The sequence below is a fragment of the Salmo trutta genome, chromosome 22 (assembly GCF_901001165.1).
Source record: "Salmo trutta chromosome 22, fSalTru1.1, whole genome shotgun sequence".
NCBI classification, from domain to species: Eukaryota; Metazoa; Chordata; class Actinopteri; order Salmoniformes; family Salmonidae; genus Salmo; species Salmo trutta.
Window position 1 is genome coordinate 27735854 of NC_042978.1, and position 12459 is coordinate 27748312.

General features: G+C 43.7%; 1 protein-coding gene across 9 annotated transcripts in view; it reads right to left on the minus strand.

Annotated features, from left to right (window-relative positions):
• palld (palladin, cytoskeletal associated protein) overlaps positions 1-12459 on the minus strand; it is a 102377-nt gene that overhangs the window by 23739 nt on the left and 66179 nt on the right. The window contains exon 1 of one of the 9 annotated variants that reach the window (XM_029707532.1): positions 4079-4205. The exons of the other annotated variants lie outside the window; for them this stretch is intronic. The gene's annotated coding sequence lies outside the window, so the exon portion shown is untranslated. Of the gene's footprint in view, positions 1-4078; positions 4206-12459 lie in introns of those variants that run through there. 9 annotated transcript variants of the gene reach the window in all.

The following is a 12459-nucleotide window of genomic DNA, read 5'->3' on the forward strand; positions in this document are numbered from 1 at the left end:
GCTGAAACAGACCATGTTGTAGCAGTCAGAGCAAGCTAGCTGAAACAGACCATGTTGTAGCAGTCAGCGCAAGCTGAAACAGACCATGTTGTAGCAGTCAGAGCAAGCAAGTTGAAACAGACCATGTTGTAGCAGTCAGAGCAAACTGAAACATACCATGTTGTAGCAGTCAGAGCAAGCTGAAACAGACCATGCCAGCCACAGAGCTGCCTCTCCTCCGTAGACTCTAATCATGCTGTCTTTAATCAATGCTCTCTCTAATCATGCTGTCTTTAATCAATGCTCTCTCTAATCAACCTGTCTATAAAGGTCCTGTTTACACACACAGTCACTGGTTTGTGCTTCCTAGACAATGACAGCCTCAAGTCTATACAGATATACGGATCTACAGTTTGACGACTGACATGCCACCATGCAAGCTGTGAGCCATCGCTGGGTTTTACAAGCTCGCTTGTTTGGGTACGGGGAATGTCTTTGGTTAGCCGCTGGTTGACTAGGAGTAGAGGAGGGAAAGGGTTTATGGGATTCCGCCAGCAGCACTCACTGATGACAGGAAGCGACCATGGGATGACAGGAAGTAGTTGAGTGTAAATAGCCAATAATGAGGGGGTTCTTTCTGTAAACAACAACAAGGGGCTAAGCTTCCTGCTGCACTGTGTGTACATACTGTACAAGCCAGCTATGTAGAAGTGAAAAGCTGTTGATCTACTCAAATGTCTGAACAACAGTTGTACATTTTCCCACAATCAGACTTGTACCTACATATTAATGTGTGTTTATGATTGTGTGTGTGTCACTGTTTAACCACACGTCACCATGCCAGTCTACAGCTTTTAAAAAGTGTGGCCTTATCAAACATGAATGATATATACCTAAACAACAGAATGGAGCTCTGGCATTACACCTCCAAAACAAATACAGCCGCTGTGTGTGTGTGTGTGAGATACAGTGGAAACACACCAAGGTGGTGACAACAACATGCTGGGCCCAAACCATGCCCCGGGCCAAGAGTTTATCAGACCAGATCCAGAAACGCAGGGTGAAATCAATAGGAGCATGGGAAAATACCAGAGACTCCTGAGTCTGACTCCCACTGCAATCACGTATGCAAATACACCTCGCTCTCTCTGTCAAACACACCTCCACAAGCATGAGCAGACAGACAGTACAGTATGATCAGTGTCTCACTGTGCCTGACAGCATGTTTCACACTTCCCTCACCTGTATTAACACAGCCCCATTACATCATTGTTACAGTGCGTCAACCTGCACTTGACTGATCCATGACAGAAACAGCCTAGTCTGTCACACTGTCTGACATATTGACTGACTGTACTGACTGAGACTGACAGACTCTGACTAACTGGCTGGTTATCTACCTGACTGACCACTAGCTACTGCTTATTTGGTTGACTTTAATTAAGGAAATACTGATGAATCGATGTGCCATCAATGGGTATCTTCTCCTGTTGTGGAGACACATAACACAGGTGGCTGTAGCAAGAAACAGGAATCCTATAGCTATGGGCCAAAATCACCATAACGATGTGTCCTATCGCTGCAGAATCATGTTTACACTATGACATCTGTATTTACAACAGCAAAGTAGCAGGTCGTTACACATACATTGGTCACCAAGGGTCTCTAATAAGAACAAAGCTCTTTTTTAGACAACCATGTGGAGTTGTATTAGAGGAGGGGGAGACTAAAGTCCTTTGTTAAGTTTACGGTAAGGGGCTACAATAACAGTTCACAGGACTCCTGTATACAAACACCCCCAGCAAGATAGCTGAATGTTTATGTTTGACATCATCACTTTAGATCACTGGATGAGATCAACTGGTGGGCGTGATAAACTTCCATCAACAAATTCAAGTGAAGCCCTCAAACAGGTGTGGGCTGTGCGCACACAAACACAAACCGCACAAAAACAAACAGAGACAGTACATACACAAGTAGGCCTACATGTACACACACAATTTGGATATTTTGAATGAAAGTACAGTCTAAATCATCAGTCTAAATCATATCCTTTTCCACATGGAGGTGCATGTTGGCCGAACCTCCAGTCCAGTCAGGTTTAGAACCAGAATTAACCCATTGACCTGACCCACATCACAGGCTAATTTACCACCATGCAGGCCCAAACTCTTCACTCACAGCGACTCATACAGCTCTCCCTAATCCCTCCTCCCATGGTTTGGCTGAGTGCTCCTCCTCAGGAGAGAGAGAGGAGACAGAGGAGCCGTCCAACTTTCCATGGACATTTCATACCCCTCTAGACGCAGCTCCTAGATCAGTTTAACTTGAGGTTCTGTATTGGCAGGAGTAGTCCTTTCCATGGACATGTCATACCCCCCTAGACGCAGCTCCTAGATCAGTTTAACTTGAGGTTCTGTATTGGCAGGAGTAGTCCTTTCCATGGACATGTCATACCCCTCTAGACGCAGCTCCTAGATCAGTTCAACTTGAGGTTCTGTATTGGTAGGAGTAGTCCTTTCCATGGACATGTCATACCCCCCTAGACGCAGCTCCTAGATCAGTTCAACTTGAGGTTCTGTATTGGTAGGAGTAGTTCCTGACATTTTTCATATAGACAACAAAGGAAACCAGAAAGGCATAAAGTAAAATATGACTTTTTTGTTGTTGTTATTATCATCTCTCTCTCTCCCTCTCTCCCTCTCTCCCTCTCTCCCTCTCTGGCTCTAATTGCACACACAACACATAAAACAGAACCAGACTGTTTTCTTTCCCCCGCTTTAACAACTGCACAGAGCGTGTGGCTCATTCTGACCAGACTAACAGTTCAGGGTTGCTCCAGCTCCCATCAACCCCTTAAGTTATGTCTCTCCCCCCTCCATCTCTCTCTCTCTCCCCCCTCTATTTAATCAGTCTATCTTGGGAGCCATTTTATGTAGAATCAAATAATAGGTGAGAAGTGCAGAGAATGAACAGTGAGCTCCCTCCCTTCCTCCCTCTCTTCCTCGCTCCTTCCCTCACCCCTCTCTACCTCCTTCCATTCCTCCCCCCCAGTTAGAGTGTTTTTCTGTATTGCAGGAATGCTCAAGACATTCTTCCTGGGATTGGAATGGGAAAGACATCGCCATCAAATGGGATTAGCAGCAGGAGTGGAGAGGGAGAATGAGAAAGAGGAGGAGAGCCAGAGAAAGTGAGGGGAAGGGAGGGGGTAGAAACAAGAGAACCCAGTGAAGGACTAAAGCCAAACCTGACACTACTATTCTGGCCTGACAGACACTATTGTGCTAACTAATCTATCAGACCCCAAAGTGGCACCACACAACTGACCTATATAAAAACACAACTGGTCCTTCACCACTAACACAACACGGACACAACCCAGAATAAAGCATCTCACACAACTACGCTTTATCAACCTCATAGACCCGATCACCCTCAGTAAAGCAGCCAGTTGCCTCCAGCCCTCTCCTCTCCAGACTAACCACTTCCCAGAACTTCCAGTAAATGAATGGGTTTCTATCTCCGCCTCTCTCTGTCCTATAAACCACACATCCATACTCCAACACATGCTTTTTACATTAACTGTCTGAGGGGCTGGCAAAGCAGACAGAAATTATGAAAAAGTGTTCCTGGTTCTCCTTCTCTATCATTTGTGTCTCTCCTTATTCTGTACTCCTTCATTCCATCTCTCAATTCAACCCTTTTTAGTTCTTCAGAAGCATAAATGACAGATTGTGATTTTAACTGATTTTGAGATCAGTTTTAGCCCACAAAGTTTTACCACAGAAAAAAGAACAATGGCAACACTGTCTTTCATTGAAGCAGTGAGCTCAGCATAAAGCAACAGTGCCTATGCTAATGTGGTGTGTTCACATCGTTTTCTCTCTCTCTAATGAACTGAACTTGACTGAGTGTTAATGAAAAGCATCTTGCTACTTGCTTGTCACCCTCTCCCCCCTTTCCCTCTCCCTCACTCTCTCCCTCTCCCTCTCTCCCTCTCCCTTCCCCTCTCCCTATAAACGCTAACTTCCACTGAAGTGTGTTAAATTGACAAAAGTTGTGTCTGATTCTGTAAAGAATTTGTAAGAAAGAGTAGTACCTTCAGTGACGCGGCCCAGGTGAGTATGTCTGTCTGCGGCTCAGGTATTCCCCAGGAGGTGTGTGTGTGGTTGTTTCTGCCGGTCTGCCAGGTAGCGAAGCCGCATATATAGAGCAGTCAGCAGCCAGACTCAGCCTCCCTTGCTCTCTGCATGAGTCAGCCTAAACCTTCTTCACAATAAAAGCCTCTGTTTCACAATAAAAGCTCTGCAACACAGGCCACTGATCCAGAGACTTCCCTATCAGAACCAGGCTCCTAGAATAACAACATCCAGCTATTTTTGATCCAGAAATAAAATATTGAAAGTAAGAGAGAGAGAGAGAGAGAGAGAGAGAGAGAGAGAGATTGTGAAAGAACGTGACACTCAGATCGTGGGGGGGTGGGGACCAGGGGTGCTGGGGTGGGGACCAGGTGGGACAGTGTGGGGACCAGGGGGGGGGGGACCAGGGAGGGAGAGGGCAGGTTCAGCTCCTCTCTCAGGAGGATTCAGTCATCTCCCCAGTGTCGAGTCACACCACTTACGGCCAAGTCAGTGTCTGTGTATCTCACTCTGCTGCTTATGGAAGACAGGTTCAATCAAAGTGGTTGATTGACTTGTGATTCCCAAAAGTGTGTAACTGCTAAGGCTTCCCTGTGTTTAACATACCATTTCCTCTGTCCAGGGAAACATGGGGGATAACTAAGACCTCTGTTTCCATGCTGTCAACTAACAAGCACACACTCATCTCTCTCCCTCTTTATCTTTCTCGCCACTCTACATGTATTTCTCTCCGCTCACCCCTCTCTCTCTTCCACTTCCCTCTTGTATTGTGAAGGTCAGCTCTAACAACTCTCTTCCTAATTTGAGAACCTGCTCCATTCCCTGCAGGTCACTCAACCTAACGAGCCAATCCAGCGTCAGCTCTCTCAGCCAATCCTGCTGCTCGCCATGTCCTTTTAAGGACTGCCCACTGTCTGGGGTTTGTTGAGGAATGATCTGCCTTCCTGTTATCGATCCTTCCTGGGTCTCTTCTACTTTTCCTCATTCTTTATCTCAAGTGTTTTCTCTTCTTTCTCTGGCTAGTTCTCTCTGTACGCATTCATTCACACTCCAGGTCCACATTTAGGGCAACAAATGTAACCAATCAGATAGCTGATAAACAAAAACACTCGTTTTTTACTTTTTTTACATTAATGGCATGACTAATGAAAAAACCTCAAGTTGCACATGAACTTCAGAACTGTCTTGAGCTTGCCAGGCAGCTGATAATGAAGAAACAAGAGTTCTCTGTGTAGAAACTCAGTTCCATATGTGTCTCTTTAACATACATGTTTCCATAAAACCACACGCAACGCCTCTATAAGAAAGTGATTGTTAATACAGCATTAGAGAGTTTACGAGCTACACCTCATAAACACAAGGCCTCTGCTGTGGGTACAGCTCTGAATCACAGCACAGATATGTGACAAAGCCTGGCAGCCCGAGCAACACGGCTCTGAACACAAGACCATAGAGCACTACGGTCCACAAACACAACCCTGAACGCAACACAACGACAGACGAAAGACAAAGCAGTAACCGAAGCGACGGATCAGACAGTGAGGAGACAGACAGAATGTTCTGGTGCTCACCTCTCTTAGAGACTTTTATTTCCCAATAAACTTTGTACAGAAAATAACAAACAGGTCGTTGACAAAGACTTGAATAACTCAAACATATTCTCAGTACAAACTATTCCGGCAACAACTCTTTGCCTATAACAAAACTCAGGTATAACTCTACTCTAGCTAACCTGTTACCTGCCCAGCCTGCTCAATCCCAGGCAAAAGCCAACGGAGCACCTAAGTATTCTTTCCAGGAACTCCCTTCAGCTAGGAATGTTCCATCATGATAGCCCCAAAACACATTTCTACCATAAATGCGTAATTTCCCATGGACATATACTGTATCATAAACAACGGTTTTACATAAACCGGCTTTGTATTCATGTTACCTGATGAAATTGCTGTACAATATGATCTTGTTGCCATCTGAAGAGTGTTTTGAATACTGATGCTTGATTTGCTGGTTTTAAGCATTAAACTTTCAAATAGCTCTTTGTTGACTGTTGCTGGGTGCTATCATCCTCCATCAGCACCGGCCTGTACCCTACCTGCCTTAAGCTCTCTCCTGGCCCCTTACACTAAGTCTGAATTTATCCTGCTAGATGACCTAAACTGGGACATGCTTAAACCACCTGACCAAGTCCTAAAGCAATTAAATCTTTCTCAGATTATTACCAATCCCACAAGGTATGACTCCAAACACCCAGAAAAGGCAACTCTCCTCGATGTTTTCCTCACAAATAATCCTGATAGGTATCAGTCTGGTGTTTTCTGTAATGACCTTAGTGATCACTGTTTAACAGCATGTGTTCGTAATGGCTGCTCAGTGAAACGACCTGTCCTGATTTGTCATAGATGCTTGCTAAAAAACGTCAATGAGCAAACCTTCCTTCATGAACTGGCCTCTGTAAAATGGTATAGAATCAGCTTGATCGCCTCTGTCGAAGACGCTTGGACCTTCTTTTTTAATATTTTCAGTGGTATTGTTAACAAACGCCCCCATAAAGAAAATGAGAATTAAAAACAGGTTCAGCCCCTGGTTCAACCGTGATCTTGCAGAGTTACTCCACCTCAAGAATTGCATTTGGTGAAATGCTCGGCACACGCATACTCAGGCTGACTGGCTATCGTTCAGGCAAATGAGAAATAAGAGCACTCAGGCTATTCGGAAGGCCAAAGTTAGTTACTTTAAGGAGCAGTTCTCTGTGGGTCTAACCCCAAGAAGTTCTGGAAACGGTTAAAGACCTGGAGAATAAACCCTCCTCCTCACAGCTGCCCATGTCCCTTAATGTTGATGATGTGGTTGTTACTGACAAGAAGCACATGTCTGAGCTCTTTAATCACCACTTCATTAAGTCAGGATTCTTATTTGACTCAGACATGCCTCCTTGCCCGTCCAACATTTTCTCATCTCCCACCCCTTCTAATACGACTATCCCCGATGCATCTCCCTCTTTTTCCCCTGCCCCACTACAAAGTTTCTCCCTGCAGGCAGTCACTGAGTCCGAGGTGCTAAAGGAGCTCCTGAAACCTGACCCCATAAAACATCTGGGTCAGATGGTTTAGACCCTTTCTTCTTTATGGCTGCTGCTCCTATCATCGCCAAGCCTATCTCTGACCTTTTTAACCTGTCTCTGCTTTCTGAGGAGGTTCCCATTGCTTGGAAGGCTGCCACGGTTCATCCTTTATTTAAAGGGGGAGATCAAGCTGATCCTAACTGTTATAGGCCTATTTCTATTTTGTCCTGTTTATCAAAAGTGTTGGAACAACTTGTCAATAATCAACTGACTGGCATACTTGATGTCTATAGTATTCTCTCGAGTATGCAATCTGGTTTCCGGTCAGGAAACCAGCAATCTGGTTTCCTGGTTTCCGGTCAACCTGGTTTCCGGATGTGTCACTGCAACCTTAAAGGTCCTCAATGATGTCACCATTGCCCTTGATTCTAAGCAATATTGTGCTGATATTTTTATTTACTTGGCCAAAGCTTTTGATACGGTAGACCATTCCATTCTCGTGGGATGTATTGGTGTCTCTGAGGGGTCTTTTGGCTGGTTTTATAACTACCTCTCTCAAAGATTGCAGTGTATAAAGTCAGAAAATCTGCTGTCTCTGCCACTGCCTGTCACCAAGGGAGTACCCCAAGGCTCAATCATAGGCCCCACGCTCTTCTCAATTTACATTAACAACATAGCTCAGGCAGTAGGAAGCCCTCTCATCCATTTAATTGCAGATGATATAGTCTTATACTCGGCTGGCCCCTCCCTGGATTTTGTGTCAAATGCTCTACAACAAAGCTTTCTTAGTGTCCAACAAGATTTCTCTACCCTTAACCTTCTTCTGAACACCTCCAAAACAAATGTAATGTGGTTTGGCAAGAAGAATGCCCCTCCTCCCACAGGTGTTATTATTACCTCTGAGGGTTTAGAGCTTGAGGTAGTCACCTCATACAAGTACTTAAGGAGTATGGCTAGATGGTGCACTGTCCTTCTGTCAGCACATATCAAAGCTGGAGGCTAAAGTTAAATCTAGACTTGATTTCCTCTATCGTAATCGCTCCACTTTCACCCCAGCTGCCAAACTAACCCTGATTCAGATGACCATCCTACCCATGCTAGATTACGGAGACATAATTTATAGATCGGCAGGTAAGGGTGCTCTCGAGCGGCTAGATGTTCTTTACCATTCGGCCATCAGATTTGCCACCAATGCTCCTTATAGGACACGTCACTGCACTCTATACTCCTTTGTAAACTGGTCATCTCTGTATACCCGTTGCAAGACCCACTGGTTGATGCTTATTTATAAAACCCTCTTAGGCCTCATTCCCCCCATCTGAATTATCTACTGCAGCCCTCATCCTCCACATAAAACACCCATCACATTCTGTTAACCTCTCTAGGGTAGGGGGCAGTATTTTCACATCCGGATAAAAAACGTACCCGATTTAATCTGGTTATTACTACTGCCCAGAAACTAGAATATGCATATAATTGTTTGATTTGGATAGAAAACACCCTAAAGTTTATAAAACTGTTTGAAAAGTGTCTGTGAGTATAACAGAACTCATATGGCAGGCCAAAACCTGAGAAGATTCTGTACAGGAAGTGCCCTCTCTGACCATTTCTTGGCCTTCTATACTCTCTTTATCGAAAACAGAGGATTTCTGCTGTAACGTGACACTTTCTAAGGCTCCCATAGGCTCTCAGAAGGCGCCAGAACGTTGAATGATGACTTTGCAGCCCCTGCCTGAAAAACAGTAGCACATTTGGATAGTGGTCGATCTGAGAACAATGAGACGGGCGCTCGCATGCACGTGAAGAGGCCATTTTACATTTTCAGTCTTTGAACGAAAAAGACGTCTCCCGGTCGGAATATTATCGCTATTTTACGAGAAAAATCACATAAAAATTGATTTTAAACAGCGTTTGACATGCTTCGAAGTACGGTAATGTAATATTTTGAAATTTTCTGTCACGATACGCATCCGCGCATCACCGTTCGGATAGTGTCTTGAACGCAAGAACAAAACAGAGGATATTTGAACATAACTAGGGATTATTTTGAACCAAAACAACATTTGTGGATGAAGTAGAAGTCCTGGGAGTGCATTCTGACGAAGAACACCAAAGGTAATCTAATTTTTCTTATAGTAAATCTGAGTTTGGTGAGTGCCAAACTTGGTGGGTGTCAAATTAGCTAGCCCGTGATGGCGAGCTATCTACTCAGAATATTGCAAAATGTGCTTTTGACGAAAAACTATTTTAAAATCTGACACCGCGATTGCATAAAGGAGTTCTGTATCTATAATTCTTAAAATAATTGTTATGTTTTTTGTGAACGTTTATCGCGAGTAATTTAGTAAATTCACCGGAAGTTTTCGGTATGTTTGCTAGTTCTGAACGTCACATGCTAATGTAAAAAGCTGTTTTTTGATATAAATATGAACTTGATTGAACAAAACATGCATGTATTGTATAACATAATGTCCTAGGAGTGTCATCTGATGAAGATCATCAAAGGTTAGTGCTGCATTTAGTTGTGGTTTTGGTTTTTGTGACATTATATGCTAGCTTGAAAAATGGGTGTGTGATTATTTCTGGCTGGGTACTCTCCTGACATAATCTAATGTTTTGCTTTCGTTGTAAAGCCTTTTTGAAATCGGACAATGTGGTTAGATTAACGAGAGTCTTGTCTTTAAAATGGTGTAAAATAGTCATATGTTTGAGAAATTGAAGTAATAGCATTTCTAAGGTATTTGAATATCGCGCCACTCGATTCCACTGGCTGTTGACTAGGTGGGACGATTCTGTCCCACATACCCTAGAGAGGTTAAAGGTCCCCAAAGCACACACGTCCCTGGTCGCTCCTCTTTTCACTTCGCTGCAGCTAGCGACTGGAACGAGCTGCAACAAACACTCAAACTGAACAGTTTTATCTCAATCTCTTCATTCAAAGACTCAATCAAGGACACTCTTATTGACAGTTGTGGCTGCTTTGTGTGATGTATTGTTGTCTCTACCTTCTTGCCCTTTGTGCTGTTGTCTGTGCCTAATAATGTTTGTACCATGTTTTGTGCTGCTACCATGTTGTGTTTCTACCATGTTGTTGTTATGTTGTGTTGCTAGCATGCTGTGTTTTCATGTGTTGCTGCCATGCTATTGTTGTTGTCTTAGGTCTCTCTTTATGTAGTGCTGTGCTGTCTCTCTTGTTGTGATCTGTGTTTTGTCCTATATTTATACTGTATTTATATTTTATTTTTAATCCCAGGCCCCCATCCCCTCAGGAGGCTTTTTACCTTTTGGTAGGCCGTCATCGATGACTCGTAGACTAACTTGCCTCATGCATAATGCACACCAGCACTTCAACAAGAAAACAGTTCGGTGCTTCAGAAAAACACAAGGTAGGTTAAATTATATGATTATACTCTACCAATACTTTGATCGTTATTCTAATAATATATTTAACATTGCTGGATCATATTTGTTTAAATGGGCAGCTTTATACACGATAGAAACATTGTTAAAAGTTACATTGTTTTAGTAACTGGCGTGGTCAACAAACACTCGACTTTGGCGCCTTATGTCAAAGTATTGTTGGCAAACGGAATGCGCTACTCAATCCAACATTCTCTTTGGTTTCAGGATTGTTGACTTTACCTTGAAGAGATACAATAAAGAGTCTTTCTTCAACCAATAATTTGCTTCAGTGTCATTGTCTACAAGTCATGGACATGCGCTCCATGACAACTACTGACAGAGAGCAATACGGCACACAAAAAACCCTGAACGCAAGAGTTTGCAAGATCAACACAAAGCTCTGACTCCAACAGGCATGAAACATAGTTTCAACAAGACCACAGATGTATATTAAACATGTTGTTTAGTTATACTGTATAAGCTCGATTTGGGAACGAATTAACATTCCAAAGTATCAAAATCACATTTGAGATTAACTCTCAGTACAAAAAACGAAACAGTATCCAGGATCCTCTGTAAACAAGTTATGTGTATCTGTGTATGAGTGAGAGAGACAGAGCAGGGTAGAATGGTTTGGAACGTGGCCTTCAGTTTGTTGCAGTTGTTTTCTGTTACCCTGACAACGACCTCAGAGGAGGTTAAAGAGGTTTGGAGCTGGCCCAATCATTTAATCTCTGTGGTATGACAATTATGCAGACGGCATGGGTTTGAGTGGCACTGAGTCAATCCACATGCGATATATAGCACATTAAAGGGGATTAGTAGCTTCCTCATCTTTACCTCTCTGGGCATATGCAGGCTTCACACACATACACACATGGTGTCACTTACAGGCAAGCAGGCTGTTGTTCTAAGCTCCCCCATGTTTGGGATTGTTAGCCCGGTTCATATGTACGTGTGTGTGTGTGAGTGTGTGTGTGTTTGTGTGCGTGTATGACAGACATTTAAGTCAGGAATGGGAGTTCTCGGATGCCATGAGGGGGAGAGACGCCACATGGTGAGGTTGTGACCCCATTCGCAGCCATTTGCTAGCAGCATTTTAACACATATTAGTCACCTTTGACATCTGACTCCTGAAAGATAATTGTTGAACCTCATCTGCCATGTGGCTCCAGCAGAGCCCACACCTTCCACTTCCTCCTCGTTGGACACACAGGGTCAGAACATGACTTTGTATTGTTCTGTGATTTCAAAAAACAAACGAACAAACAAACGAACGAACGCGCGGACACACGCACACACACACACACGCACACGCACACACGCACACACGCACACACACACACACACACACACACACACACACACACACACACTCTCTCATTGTGACTCATTGTGTTAGGTCTCTCATGGTGGAGGCTGTGACAGATCAGTCTGGAACAGGGAGGATTAACACAGCTGTCTGATCATGATGACCCTCACACCCTGCAGGGGTTCTGAGAGGCACTACAGCATCACTTCCTCCTTACCGTGACGACAGTGCCACATTATGATCTTATGATCCACAACCTGTTTTTAGACTGACCAGAACTCAACTTGAACCAGAACTCAACCACATTTCAAGTAGTCCTCAGTCAAGGATGGAGTTATGAAGGTTATGGTTATTTTATGGAATGTTTTTAAGTTTAGATTGTGAGCGGGTTATGACATGGCAGTGTTGAGGTTGTTTAAACCCCTGATCTGTGCTTGACTCCTCTGCTTTTCACAATCCGTAATCCTCAAATAATCTAAAGCAAACAAGAAGATGAAGCCTGGTGGAGATTCTCACAGAGTGTTTGCCAGAGAGGGTTCAACAGTAGGCTGTTTATAAAATGGATA